This window comes from Pan troglodytes, chromosome 5, assembly GCF_028858775.2.
Source record: "Pan troglodytes isolate AG18354 chromosome 5, NHGRI_mPanTro3-v2.0_pri, whole genome shotgun sequence".
Lineage (NCBI taxonomy): Eukaryota > Metazoa > Chordata > Mammalia > Primates > Hominidae > Pan > Pan troglodytes.
In genome coordinates, this window is record NC_072403.2 from 173,876,175 (window position 1) to 173,890,011 (window position 13,837).

Genomic DNA, 13,837 nt, shown 5'->3' on the forward strand with positions numbered 1-13,837 from the left:
TATTTTGATATTCCCATAGTACTAGGCATTGTAAAGTTTTAAATGAATGTTTTAAAAATTTAAATCTTTAAAACATTTTAAATATTTTTTTCCTCCAAAGTATTTTAAGGGAATCAAAAAAATTTAGGACTTGTATATAGTGATTTACTAGTAATCCCATAAACATAATTAGAGAAAATTCAACAGTGAAATAACAGATTTTCAAAATTCTGCTATCCCACTTATTTTAAAGCAATATGTAATACAAAACAAAGAAAATAAAATTACTTGGTAATTTAATTATAACTATGTTATAACAATAGAATCTGAGTTTCCCCACTATCAAAAGAAAAATTACTATTGCATCAAAGTAAAAACGTTAAACATTTTCTCACATTTTATTGGCAAATAAAAAAGTAGAATTTAGGGATAAAAGGTTATCCAACAGGGATTCTTCTACTGCAAGATTTTGTCTATTGTGCCATCTCAAAACCATCCAAATATTCAATTTCTCAGAGTATGGTTATGGGATTACTGATTAATCAATATATATAAATCCTAAATTTTTTTATCCCTTTAAAATACTCTGTAGAAAAAAAAATCTTAAAAGCCATGTATTTTTACTGGAAAATGAACCACACAAGTTTATGTCAAACAGGAGACAAGCTCAATACATGAATTTGAAATCAGCCCCAAGGCGATTTTAATAGTAAGAAAGTTATTGGAGTCTATTTAGATAAGCCTATTTCCTATGTAATTATAACAAAATACAAAATAAACATGTTCATTTTATACCCAATCTTTAATACCTATAAGAGCTCTTCAAAAGCCCTTTTTCTAGAGAAATGAATAATACTAATAATATAAAAGATAATTTCTTAACACCTAAAAGATTTTCAAAATTCTGTTATCCCACTTACTTCAAAGCAATATGTAACACAAACAAAGAAAATACAATTCCTTGGTATTTTAATGCCATGGATGTGTAAGTAATCGGTCAACTTAATCTGAGCAAGGGCGCACCTAAAGGTGCGGCTTCTCCTTTCCCCTCTTGGAACCTATCCAAGTCCTTCATAATGCTTTCCTATTTCTAACCAGTCACTCGCATACACATGCTCAAGCACACACATACTTTTTTCACTTTGCAACCCTATGAAGCTGCTGTATTCTACCTTTTTCTCTCACAGCTGTTACGTGAAAAATATTCTCCATCTTGCTTTCAGCAACATTGTAGACTAAAACCTTTATAGACCTCCCAATCTGCTACTAATTCATGGAGAAAATATTAGAACATTTATGAAAATATGCCTGTATATAACAAAGTTAAAAAGAAAGCTTAGAGGCCAGGCGTGGTGGCTCACGCGTGTAATCCCAGCACTTTGGGAGGCTGAGGCAGGCGGATCACGAGGTCAGGAGATCGAGATCATCCTGGCTAACACAGCAAAACCCCGTCTCTACCAAAAATACAAAAAATTAGCCCGGCGTGGTGGCGGGCGCCTGTAATCCCAGCTACTCAGGAGGCTGAGGCAGGAGAATGGCGTGAACGCGGGAGCTTGCAGTGAGCCGAGATCGCACCACTGCACTCCAACCTGGGCGACAGAGTGAGGCTCTGTCTCAGAAAAAAAAAAAAAAAAAAAAAAAAAAGCTTAGAAATGACCCTGTAGAGGAAACATAAAGAAGACTTACAGAGCCTAAATGGTCAGCCCATGAACTCCCGCCGCAGTGGCCCAGAAAGCCATGGCTGCATGGTATGCAGCCATCAGTGTAGCTTCTGCAGGCTTTTCCATTCCTGTTAGAAGAGTTCTCTCTCACATGGATGGACAACAACACCCTTCTATAGTTGTCTCCTTCAGTTTTAATATGATCCCAAATGACTCATACCATCTAGACAACACATGGAACATCAATTGTCCTACTCTATTAATGACATCCTGCTATTTGGAGAACATTAACAAGAAACAAGCACTACGTTGGTGGCCATGGTGTGAAATCAACCCTGTGCAGTGACAGGAGCCATTAGGGACATTAGGGAAAGTTTAGAGGTCCAAGTCTTGGGGCCTGGAAGTGCACACCTTCCAATATAAATAGTCCATCTTACCCATCCTGCAACTGGCAGTGAAGCACAGACAGCTGCAGACGTGGTGGGTCCAGAGTTTTGGTTCCCACAGAGTGAAGTGTATCTTCCTAGGGACACAGGAAGAGTCCTACTGAAAACTAAGCTACAGCTGCACCAGGCCACCTCAACCTCCTTGAACTGAGGATGTCTACCTTGAATAAAAAATAGGAGAAATGGGCACCAGGTAACAGTGGGTTACCAGATAGTGAGCAGTGAAGGGACTAGGGTCTGACACATAGAGGTATGGTCAGCATTGGAAGTGAAGACAGAGACTCATGTAACTCCCTTGAAGAAACGCCACTGCCCAGACGCAGGTGTGGAATGCAACCTGGGAAGCTGGAATGTTGTGTTTGTTTCTGCATGTCCTCTTCGGAAAAGAAAGAAATTTACAAGTTACAGGGAGTCAAAAATGATAAATGAGTCATTCAGGAATTCTGATTGTCTATTACTATACATACACAGTCAACTTGGATATATACCTATATACAGATATAGATAAATGATAGATACAGATATCAATATATGAATGTATGTACTAAGATACACAGATGAAGATATAGAAAAATATATATGCTGCCTTTATACACACACACGCACATACACAGATAATGTTATAAAGACGGTGTATATGTGCATTTCACATAGAATTATCAGTCACCTGGAATTCTTGATATAGCTGTGAGCTAAGATTGCGCCTCTCCTATTAAGATATTCCTTGTAGTTTTGGAAAGTTAGGTGAGGAATAAACATGACACCAATAAAAAGTTATTAGATTAATCACCTAAGGAAAGGAGTAAAAATCTTTTCATGGCTAGAAGGTCTACATCATTAACTTCCTAAATGCTAAATCAAAGAGGAGGGGAAAGCTAGTGTTTATGGGCACCTACTTCGGGTTAGGTGGCTTGCTAGGAACTTCGCAGACTTCCTTTCATTTCATCCTCCTAAAATAAACGGCCCCTCTCCTACCGTCCATCCTGTTCTCTCTGCACCTCCGTCCCCTCCAGCTGGGAAGGTCCTTGCGTAGCCTAGGATTCTTCTAGTTCCTGTACACCTAGATGCATGCTCTTTGCCATCTAGTCTCACGGTAATACTCACCTTCATATTCAAAGCCAAATCACAAATTCCTAGGTCCAGTTCAAGACTAAAGATCTCCAAGGAACTTTCTCTGGAGCCTAACACCCCACTGCCTCTTCCCTTTTTCTTTACCTTTCTTCAATAGTTATTTAAAAAGTTCATCTGTAATGTACTTCAATACTGGCCTGACTTTTGTTTAAAGTGTTTCATATACTCCTACCTTAGCTATCAACATTAAATGAAAAGTCATGAAATTGTAGAGACCCTACTTGCTTAACCCTTTCATGACCCATGCCTCATCAAATACAATGCTGAGCACCTGATCGTTTTGTAATCAAGAGTTATTGATTATTCTAGTGGATAAATGAATGGGTCACTATTTTTGTAGTTTCTCATACTTTTATAATTTCTCTGCTCTCATTCACATGTTGTTCACTAAATTTCTTATTGAACATCTACTTTGACTAAAGTAGGCACTTAGTAAATGCATGTGGACTACAGCACCCAGTGAATGGATAAATACCTTATAGTTATACTTGGTTTATACAATCACAGGGCGTAGTTGAGAGACACAAGATTACCATGGAACAAGTATTACAAGGAAGTATCTGTAATCCCCAAACTCTGGGAGCCCGAAAGTTAGGAAAAGAGAATTATTGAGTCAGGATGGATCCATTAGGGAACCTGAATTGAATTTAAAGAAATGGGAGGATTGCTGTTTGGTCACTGGAAAGAAATGTTGTTTCTAAACAGGAAGGAATCACAGACATGCAAGTATGCTTGGAACAGAAGAGCAATCAGGTGGGCTGATCAAAAAGATGTATCAGGAAAATGGTGGGGGACAAGATGAAAAGAGTTGAGAACAGAGCAGATTCTGGCCAGAGATCAGGGTTGACTCTAGGAGACACACCTAGCATAAGGCCTCTAGACTGTGGGATTCACTGAAGGTTTCTGCTATGGTCTGAATGTTTGTGTTCCCTCAAAATTCATATGTTAAAATCCTTATCTCCAAAATGATGGTGTTAGAACACGGGGTCTTTAGGAAGTGAATGGTGTGAGAGAAGAGCCCTCATGAATAAAATTAGTGCCCTTTTAAAGAGACCCCGGAAAGCTCCCACACACGTTCCACCATATGAGGACACAGTGAGAAGCCACCGTCTATGAACCAGGAAGTGGGGCTCTCACCAGACACTGGATCTGCCAGTGCTTTGATCTAGGACTTCCCAGTCTCCGGAACTGTGAGAAATAAATTCCTGTTGTTTATAAGCCACCAGTTTATGGGATTTTGTTATAGCAGCCAGAATGTACTAAGAGAGTTTTTAAACATGGGAAGGGAATGATGTTTTAGTAAGTTTAGCTCTGACAGAAGTATGGAGGGAAAGCTGGAAGTAGTGAGAACTACTTGAGGTCATTTTGATAATTTAGACATGAGTTACTAAGAACTGGACTATGATGTGCAAATGGCTCTGGGAGTGGAAATGAGAAGAAGAACAGGTGACATTTCAGAGCAGGACCCACCAGGACTTATCCTCTCATGGGTCTTTTGTTCCTCCTGACATTCCTGTGTGCCCTTTGCTCTAATTATCTATATATAAATGTTAATTGATCAATCCAGAGATGATTTCACCCCAATGGGCCAGGTTAAAGAGCGGTAAATTAAAGGTTAAGTAAAGTTCTCAATCATAAAAGACTTATAAATGCTTTCCTTGACAATGCCAAAGAGTTATTTGTAACCAATGATTTCTCTGTTTTGATAAAAAGCGACCCTTTGCAGAATATTTAAGCACAATTGAAGGAGTCTGAGTTACAAATAATGTGGCAAGTCATTCACATACATTAAAAAAGTAGAATATGGTTACACAGTGTTCCAAATATTTAAATTCTTGTAAAGTTAGTATTCTAGCATCTACAAAAGTAGCATGTGAGTTTTTATGTTTATCTAGAAAAATGTGCAATTTACTCTGCTGTCCACCTTGTTTGTTCTCTCTCATTTGCCCTTCTTCACACACTCTCAGGCAAAATCTGTCTGTTTCTCTTTCTCTCCATTTGCCTGATTCTTTCCCATGTGTACATCTTCATTTGTACTCATTAAGAGAGAGGCTATGGATGAAATGTGACATATATCGAAAGCAATGTGCCAGATATTTCAAGCTATGCAAAGATGAGGAAGCAAATCTAAGCTCTCAAGGACATATAAATCCAGTAGAGTGGGCAGGAGAGGGAAACAAATACTTATTATACAGGACAGAATATTTTAAGTCATGTTAGAGAGATAGGATATATTGCCACGCCCACGCTCTGGGGTAAGCAGCCTTCAAGATGTTCTCCAGTGAGCTCCACCTCCTCTGTAGTTCCTCTCCACATTGAATGGATTGACTCACATGCAATAGGAAAAGTGCAGAAACGGCAATGTGTGACTTCCAAGAGTAGGTCAGAAAAGACACCGCAGCCTCTGTCTGTGCTCTTACAGATCACTTGCTCTGAGGAAAGCAAGCAGCCATGTTGGGAGGACACTCAAGCAGTACTATGGTGAAGTCCATGTAGCAAGAAACTGGGGCCTTCTAACAACAGCTGGCATCTACTTGGCAGCCAGTTGGCAAGCCCTAGGATGACTGAAGCCCTGGCTGACCTTTTGACTATAACTGCATGAGATACCCTGAGCAAGAACTATCCAGCTAACCTGCTCCCAAATTCCTGACCTGCTGAAACTGTGAGAGGCAATGTTTATTATTTTCTTCAGCCACTAAGTTATGGGATACTTTGTTATTCAGCAATATCTAACTAATTCAGGTTCAGAGGAGGAGGAGGTCATATATAGGTTGAAGACCAGAAAAGAATTCATGAATGTAGGGGCATTTGAAAAACGGTCAGGATTCCAGTGCATAAAGATGCAGAAAACACCTGAGGTCAAGAGAAAAGAATGGAGCTGTGAAAGCACAGAGCAGGAAAAGAGAATGCTCAGTTATCAAGAGTGGCTGGTTTCTTCATTCTCCCCAGTGGAAAGCAAAGTTATTACATATGTATGAAGAGCAGCAGCATCTGAAATGCAATGAAAAGCAGCACAAGTTAAAATAAAAATATTACGTGCAAAATCCTTGAGGAAATAAAAACTAAATTTCCTCACGTGAGGGAGAAAGTCTTGCAATTTAGTTAACACTTGACCCTTGAAAATTCACACATTGTTTCCACTGTTCTTAGTTTGTGCAATAGTAACACAGAAGTCATGCCCCAGTTAGCAATCTTTCAAAGCTCTCTGCAAACTCCGCACATGGAGAACTATGACTCCTGGGCATTTAACACAGTATTTGATTAGATAAAAGTAATTAAAAGAGGAAAGCTACACCATTAAAAAACATGAATTAATCTTCTTAACGACTGTCACTTTAAGCCCCTTTTAGTTAGAGATGGCTTATAAACAATAAAGAAATAAATGACTGAAATCTCAGAGACAAATGCATTTTAATTTGATCTATATTTGGCAAAATTACATACTAATTGCCAAAGTGCACGACTGACAAAGAAGTAACTGGCACAGCGCCTGCCCACAACAATGCCAGAGAGAGCATTTCAGCCCACGTGGGTCGTAGAGTTCGTTATTTGAATTAGCCAAGTGAGCAACCCCCCTCACTGGAGAGGAGCCTGCTCCGAGATACTAATTGATAGGCTCAACTTTTAGAAATTAACATAAGCTTCAACAGTTGAATGATCTTCAAAATTCCTTCCAGCAGCCAAGTCTAAAATCCTGAAATCAGTTCATCTGTCCATTGGCCTGCTTAGAATCACAGTCCTATTAAGGCACTGGCAGATCCTGAATCAGCTCACTAACTACCCTTTCTGGTTTTTCTTGCCTCCTCTGCTCATGTTCTCCCTGTTTTATCCAGTCCACTCTGCTGCATGGAAGAGGGTTTACTTTGGTTCTGTAAGCTTATTTGCAGAAGTCCCAATATTTCAGCATATACAACGTAGCCAAGGTAAAATTCATTTATGTCTACATTTTTGAATCACTTTTATTCACCCATTCTGCCAACACAGTGGACCGGCCACTAGATGCCAGGCACTGTCATGTCACATCCTATAAAAGTGAACAAGAATGTTCCATCTCCTCAGGAGGTCACAGTCTATAGAGTTGAAGACAAATAATTAATTATTCATAGTGTGGTAAGCACTACCATAAGGATGAATTTAGAGACACCTAGCCTATCTCTGGGGTTGGAGGAAGGGCTCCCAAGATAGCTCATGGCTCAGTGCATCCAGTCTATATAGTGAGAAGAGGCTGAACAAACTAAATGGCTTTTCCTGTTTATAAAGGTTTTTAACAAACTACTACATAAAATAATATTGTAAATATGTTACAAAGGATTATGAAAATATAAATTCTCTATCTCCTTTCCTAAAAGAGTTCCCTTCTCCTCATAAATTCTCATCCAGTAAGTCGACATCCCATCTGGGGTGTTAAATATTGTTAAATTCAAGAGACTTTCTAACCTCAGTGTTTGTTTCCAAGTTTGACTCTGCTGCTATCTGCCCTCGGCACTCTGTGGACCCTCCTGTCAGGCACGTTTCCTTTCACTCCTGGGCAACGACTTGATTTTGTGCATCTCGTGGCATTGGCTTGTGTCTACCTGGAACTTTTTTATGTAAAAGTTCCCTATCAAATTAATTATGTTCCCATTGATAGGTTAACTCATTTTATTTACTGTCATGAAAGGAAATAGAAAAGTTTCAAGTAACAGCCACTTTTTCTGTTGCACACATACTCTCTTCAATATATACCTGCTGAGGTTGAGAGTCTGCAACACAGGTGCTATAAAAATAATTGAGTCAAGATTTAGGAGTGGCCATGGTGCAGTGTGCCCTGGAGCAACGGATTAGGTCTCATGAGTGTTGGCGGAGTCTGAATTCTCACGAGCGTCGGTCTGGCCAAGACCTACATCAGCACCCAGGCTGTCTCCATCCCTTCTTCCCTCCCTCAACCCCCTGCCTGATCCCAGCAGCTCACCCCAGCAACACTGTTCTAAAGAGGCTTCCATCCTGACAGTTCTTGGCCCCAAAATATGAACTAGTTTCGCAGTGCCCATGTATTAATGCCTCAGGTTTTTCTTCTATCTTTTGGAGCCTCCATAAGCTGGATTCACCCTATGAAATGTCTTTCCCTCTTTCCCTTTCACGAGTCCCTCTGTTTCTCTCAAGTCAGTCTCTTTGCTGCTTTTTTTCCTTATGCTCCTATCCCTACAGGCAAGACTCCTCCTCTTAGTCCTTATTCCCCCCAAAACTTCAAGGTTCAGCTGAGGCACAACCTCCCCCATAAGCTTTTTCAATAAAACTCCAGATAACATCGATGTGCTATTCACTGTCTAATTTCTTGTAATGTTTATATTTAGAAAGTATTGCTTTTATATTTAACTTAGCATTTTTTTTTTTTTTGAGGCGGAGTCTCGCTCTTTCACCCAGGCTGGAGTGCAGTGGCGCGATCTCGGCTCACTGCAAGCTCCGCCTCCCGGGTTCACGCCATTCTCTTGCCTCAGCCTCCCAAGTAGCTGGGACTACAGGCGCCCGCCACCACACCCAGCTAATTTTTTGTATTTTTAGTAGAGACGGGGTTTCACCATGCTAGCCAGGATGGTCTCAATCTCCTGACCTCATGATCCACCCGCCTCAGCCTCCCAAAGTGCTGGGATTACAGGCATGAGCCACCGTGCCTGGCCTAACTTAGTATTATTACATGTTATTTGTATTACTGTTTTCTTTTCTTTTTTTTTTTTCTTTTTTGAGACAGGGTCTCACTCTGTAGCTCAGGCTGGAGTGCAGTGGCACAATCTCGGCTCACTGTAGCCTTCGTCTCCCAGGTTCAAATGATTCTCATGCCTCAGCCTCCCAAGTAGCTGGGACTACAGTCACCTGCCACCATGCCTGGCTAATCTTTCCTATTTTTGGTAGAGATGGGGTCTCGCCACGTTGGCCAGGCTGGTCTTGAACTCCTGACCTCAAGTGATCTGCCCGCCTCAGCCTCCCAGAGTGCTGGGATTACAGGCATGAGCCACCGAGTCCAGCCTCATTTGTATTGTTTTCTAACTGCTTTATGAACCTGCACCAGGTCTCTCCAACTCAAATTCAACATATACTAATTGGAAGGCTACTATGCACCGGTCCCTGCGCTAGACCTGAGAGGGGGATGCAGCTGTCGCTCTCAGGAAGTCTGTCTGATGATGAGAAAACTCAGTCAGGGACACCTTGGAAGAACTAATAAGAGGCGACTCAGTCCAATGTTGGTCAGGCACAGGATATTTCCTGAAAGAAGGAAAATATAAACTAAGGCCGAAAAAGCAAAAATGAGTTAGCCTGACCAAGAAACTATAGGGAAGTGGGAAAAAGATGTGAAAACACTTCAGATGGAGTAAAATTAGGTAAGATTAGGGAACCATGCTGTATACAGTATTTTCATACTGTCTTCTCAGGCTTTATTAAAGTCCCAAATTCTTCCAGAAATTAAAAATTATATTAAAATATAATGATAATGCTTCTATAAGCCACATACATAAATCTGCGTTTTAGGTTTATATAATATCCCAAGTGTGGTTGAATTGGGTTCCATTGTTTACAACATTTTGAGCCATTGACAATAAACTGGCTACGCAAAATAGAAATAAAAAGCCACGGTTACAAGATGGAATTAATGTATTATTAATTTTCTCCAGATGATTTCAATCCTGGAAGATACCCATTTGCCTTTAGTCTAATTTGTGTATTGTATTTCTAAATATAATTACTGTTGACAGGTTGAACCAAACATAACCCATTAACTTCTCAAAGTGCTAGATTGAAAACATTACAATGTAACAACAGATATTAGAAATAAAAAAATTAACTTCTGTTCTTTTTAAAAAGTAAGTTAAAAGCAAAGATGTCAGTCCTGTTTTGTAGTAATTTGTTAGAATGATTTGGTTTACCTAGCTTTCTTGCCGAGGCTTTTATACTAGAAAACAGACACTGACATGTAATTGTAAATAGTGGATAAATCATAATGAAATAATTGTTGCGTGTAAAAAGAAAAGAAAAGAAACTAAAAATTCCAAAGGGTATTTGGCCCATGGGAGAAAAACGCAGCTCATAAAAAATTATCACGATACTTTCCTATCCCCCAATTAATAGAGTTATGTTTTTTCGAGGATGCTCAAAATTATGTTTATAATAGTCCAAGTTCTTCAGACTCTAATTTCAGGTCACATTCTATTCAGACGGTCGATATGTATAACTAAAAAAAGCTCAAGCCAGATTTAACATAAAATAGTTTCTGGGTCATATCATTTGCACAGAGCTGTTATGTGGCACAACTATTTAGCTGTTGGAGATGCCATCTGTAATACATACTAACTCATGCACATATCTTGTCTTTGTTTTTGCCTCTGTGCAAAACACCTAGATGCAGATAATGCCCAGATCCACTGCAAAAGCATTCTGCTAAATTGAGAAAGATATGAAGACAGATCTTGTTTGGATAAGAACCCCACTGTGAAATAAATTGTTCTGGTGTATCCCCAAACCTCATGACAGGAAGAATTAATGTGCTAAGAATCAGTCCAGTGGCCATAAATGTTAGAAGCTATTTAACATAAGAAATTATTTCAGACACAGAGTGGTTTTAAAAAGATACATCTTTTGCTGTTGACTAACCAAAACCCTGCACAAACAATTGTGTACCGGTTTTTCATTCATTCTTAAAATGAATGAATGTAATCGTATGCTGGGTCTTTTCTTTTCTTTTTATTCTTTCTTTCTTTCTGTTTTTTTGAGACAGAGTCTCACTCGGTCACCCAGGCTGGAGTGCAGTGGCACGATCTTGGCTCTACAACCTCCGGCTCACTGCAACCTCTGCCTCCTGGGTTCAAGTGATTCTTGTGCCTCAGCCCCCTGCGTAGCTGGGACTATAGGCACACACCACCGCATCTGGCTAATTTGTGTATTTTTAGTAGATGGGGTTTCGCCATGTTGGCCAGGCTGGTCTCAAGCTCCTGACCTCAAGTGATCCACCTGCCTCAGCCTCCCAAACTGCTGGGATTTAAAGGCAAGAGCTGCTGTGCCCAGTGGGTCTTTTATTTTTTTTATTAGAGGAATATTTAAAAATCAGGTTGTCTGAAGTAGAGTGGTTTGAAATGACGAGTCTGCCGAAAAGATTGTAGACATCTTAAAACAGTTCAACAATGAAAATGTCTCAACATGAGAAGGTACTGTGAAATTTCTAAGGTATCATTAGATGAGTTCAGCATTAAAATATTGACATATTTTAGAATTTCTGGCATATAGTAGATAAAATTATTTTCCCAACTTAGTTGTTTTTGCTTGTTTTACGTGTATCCAGAAAAGGATTGTATACCATCCCAAAGTATTTTCCAAAATAAAATAAAAATCAATATGGCATAACAATACAAATCAAAATGAATTCAGAGCCAGGCGCAGTGGCTCACGCCTGTAACCCCAGCACTTTGGGAGGCCGAGGTGGGTGGATCACCAGGTGAGGAGATCAAGACCATTCTGGCTAACATGGTGAAACCCTGTCTCTACTAAAACTACAAAAAATTAGTCGGGCGTGGTGGCACGCACCTGTAGTCCCAGCTACTTGGGAGGCTAAGGTGGGAGAATGGCTTGAACTCAGGAGGCGGAGGTTGCAGTGAGCTGAGATCGCACCACTGCACTCCAGCCTGGGTGACAGAGGGAGACTCCTTCTCAAAACAAACAAGCAAACAAACCAAACCAAACAGACAAAAAAAAATGAGTTCAGGTGCAAACCCAAGATAAAGGAATTCATGCAAAGATGTGACTGTCCACCCAGCACATGGGATGCAGCTGGTGGTTGAGGGAGGTTTGTAAAGAGCCCTAGGAGGGTGGTGTGAGCCGGCTGCGGCATTAGCTGGCCTCAGAATCCCATTTCTGTGAAACGAGGACCTGTGACATGAGCAGGTTAGATGGGACCATCTCCAGAGACTTTCTGGATATAGAGGTATTGCCATCTTCAATTTATATGATCACAACATTTCTTCTTTATTGAAAGCTTGTAGGACTTAATCCTCACTTGAAAGCACATGCAAAGCCTATTCATATTTTGGATTTCACCTTTCTTGAATTAATGCATATGCTGCAAGCAAGGGTGAGAAACAGGAGATTTCTAGAGATTTTACTCCCTGGGAGACTTATGAGAGGGAGATCTTGATCCAGAGTATTCCAGGAAGATCAGAAAAGATGTTTTGGTGTTAAAAACAAAAAAGGCCACAAAATATTACATATAGCTTTTAGTTTTAAAGCTCCTTTGTTCTTTTTTCAACAAAGTCAGCTGATCACCAGGGCCAGGCATGCTTACATGGAAGAAGAGCCTGTGCAGACAGGCTCCCTGGGTCAGCCTGGGCCTCCCTGGGTCAGGCGCCCCTCCACTGTGCTCGGGGCTCCCCCACACACTGCCCTCACCCTTTTCATCACAGGTCCCCGGGGTACTCACCCACTGGCTTCAATGTCTATGTTCTCGCCAGACTAGAGGCCAGAAAACTGGGATTTGGCCCTCAGACTGCTTTTGCCAATAAAGTTTTATTGGAAGCCAGCCATTTTACATATTACTCATGGCTGCTTTGTGCCATAATAGCAGCATTGACTAGCTGTGACAGGTCCTAGATGGGCCACCAAGCCTAAGCTACTTCCTATTTGGCCCTTATCAGGACATGTTTGCTTATTCCTGCTCGAGGCTGTTGACTCCATAAACACAGGGCTATCTTTCTGTATTCCCAATGCCTGGCCTGTGGCTGGTGTTTGGTCAATGTTTATGTTCTCAGTGACTGACAGTTTGACTCAAGGAATGAATGACTATCAAGGAACAGGGACAAACGCGAGGCAAACAACAATTTTTGCAGTGTCCAGAGGTCTGCAGTAGATGACTGGTTTTGAGCTAAGCCATTCAACTGCTGTCAAAGGCTGAAAACACCATCTCCCCCCATCCGCCAGAGTTAGGCTCATCCGTTCAGAGAGCTGAGTCCAGTTTGGAGAGCACCCAATACTTGCGACTTCCACATAATGGAAAGGAAAAGGCACAAGAACTTTGAAGAGGGCAAATAGGACAAAGAACATATTGATTCCCTTATTGAACAAAAATGTACTGCATGCCTACTATGGACCAGGCACTTAGCATTCAGGATGTCATTGTCTCTTCAGATTGGAAGGGATAGGTATTAAGCAAACAAGTAAAAACTAGCAATGAAAAGTGACAGCAAGGAAATGCCATGAGATCATGTGATAGTGCTGGTGCACTGCCCATGCTGGGTGGCCGGGGAAGGCCTGGGGATGGGACATTTGCATTGCCATCTCAATGACAAGCCATGTGCAGGTCTGGTGTAAGAGGGTTTGCAGGGAAGAAGCAAGTGGAAAGGTACTTAGGTAGGAATGCTGGGCATTTGTGAAGAATTAATCAGGGGGTTAGTGTTTTGGGGACACAGTGACCAAGGAGGCAGTGGAGCAAGATGAGGTCTGAGGAGATGAAGGAAGCCACATGGGGCCTTTAAGACATACTCAGGAATTCAGCGCTTGGACAATGGCAAGTCAGGACAAAATTTTAAGTAGGGATGCAACATAATACCATTTATGTTTTAAAAATCACTATAACTTGAGGTAACGAATGGACTGGAGCAGGGC

General features: G+C 40.8%; 1 protein-coding gene across 6 annotated transcripts in view; it reads right to left on the reverse strand.

Moving 5' to 3' along the window:
* The window catches only part of PRKN (parkin RBR E3 ubiquitin protein ligase), a 1,411,643-nt gene that overhangs the window by 466,875 nt on the left and 930,931 nt on the right, over positions 1-13,837 (reverse strand). The window lies entirely within an intron of this gene.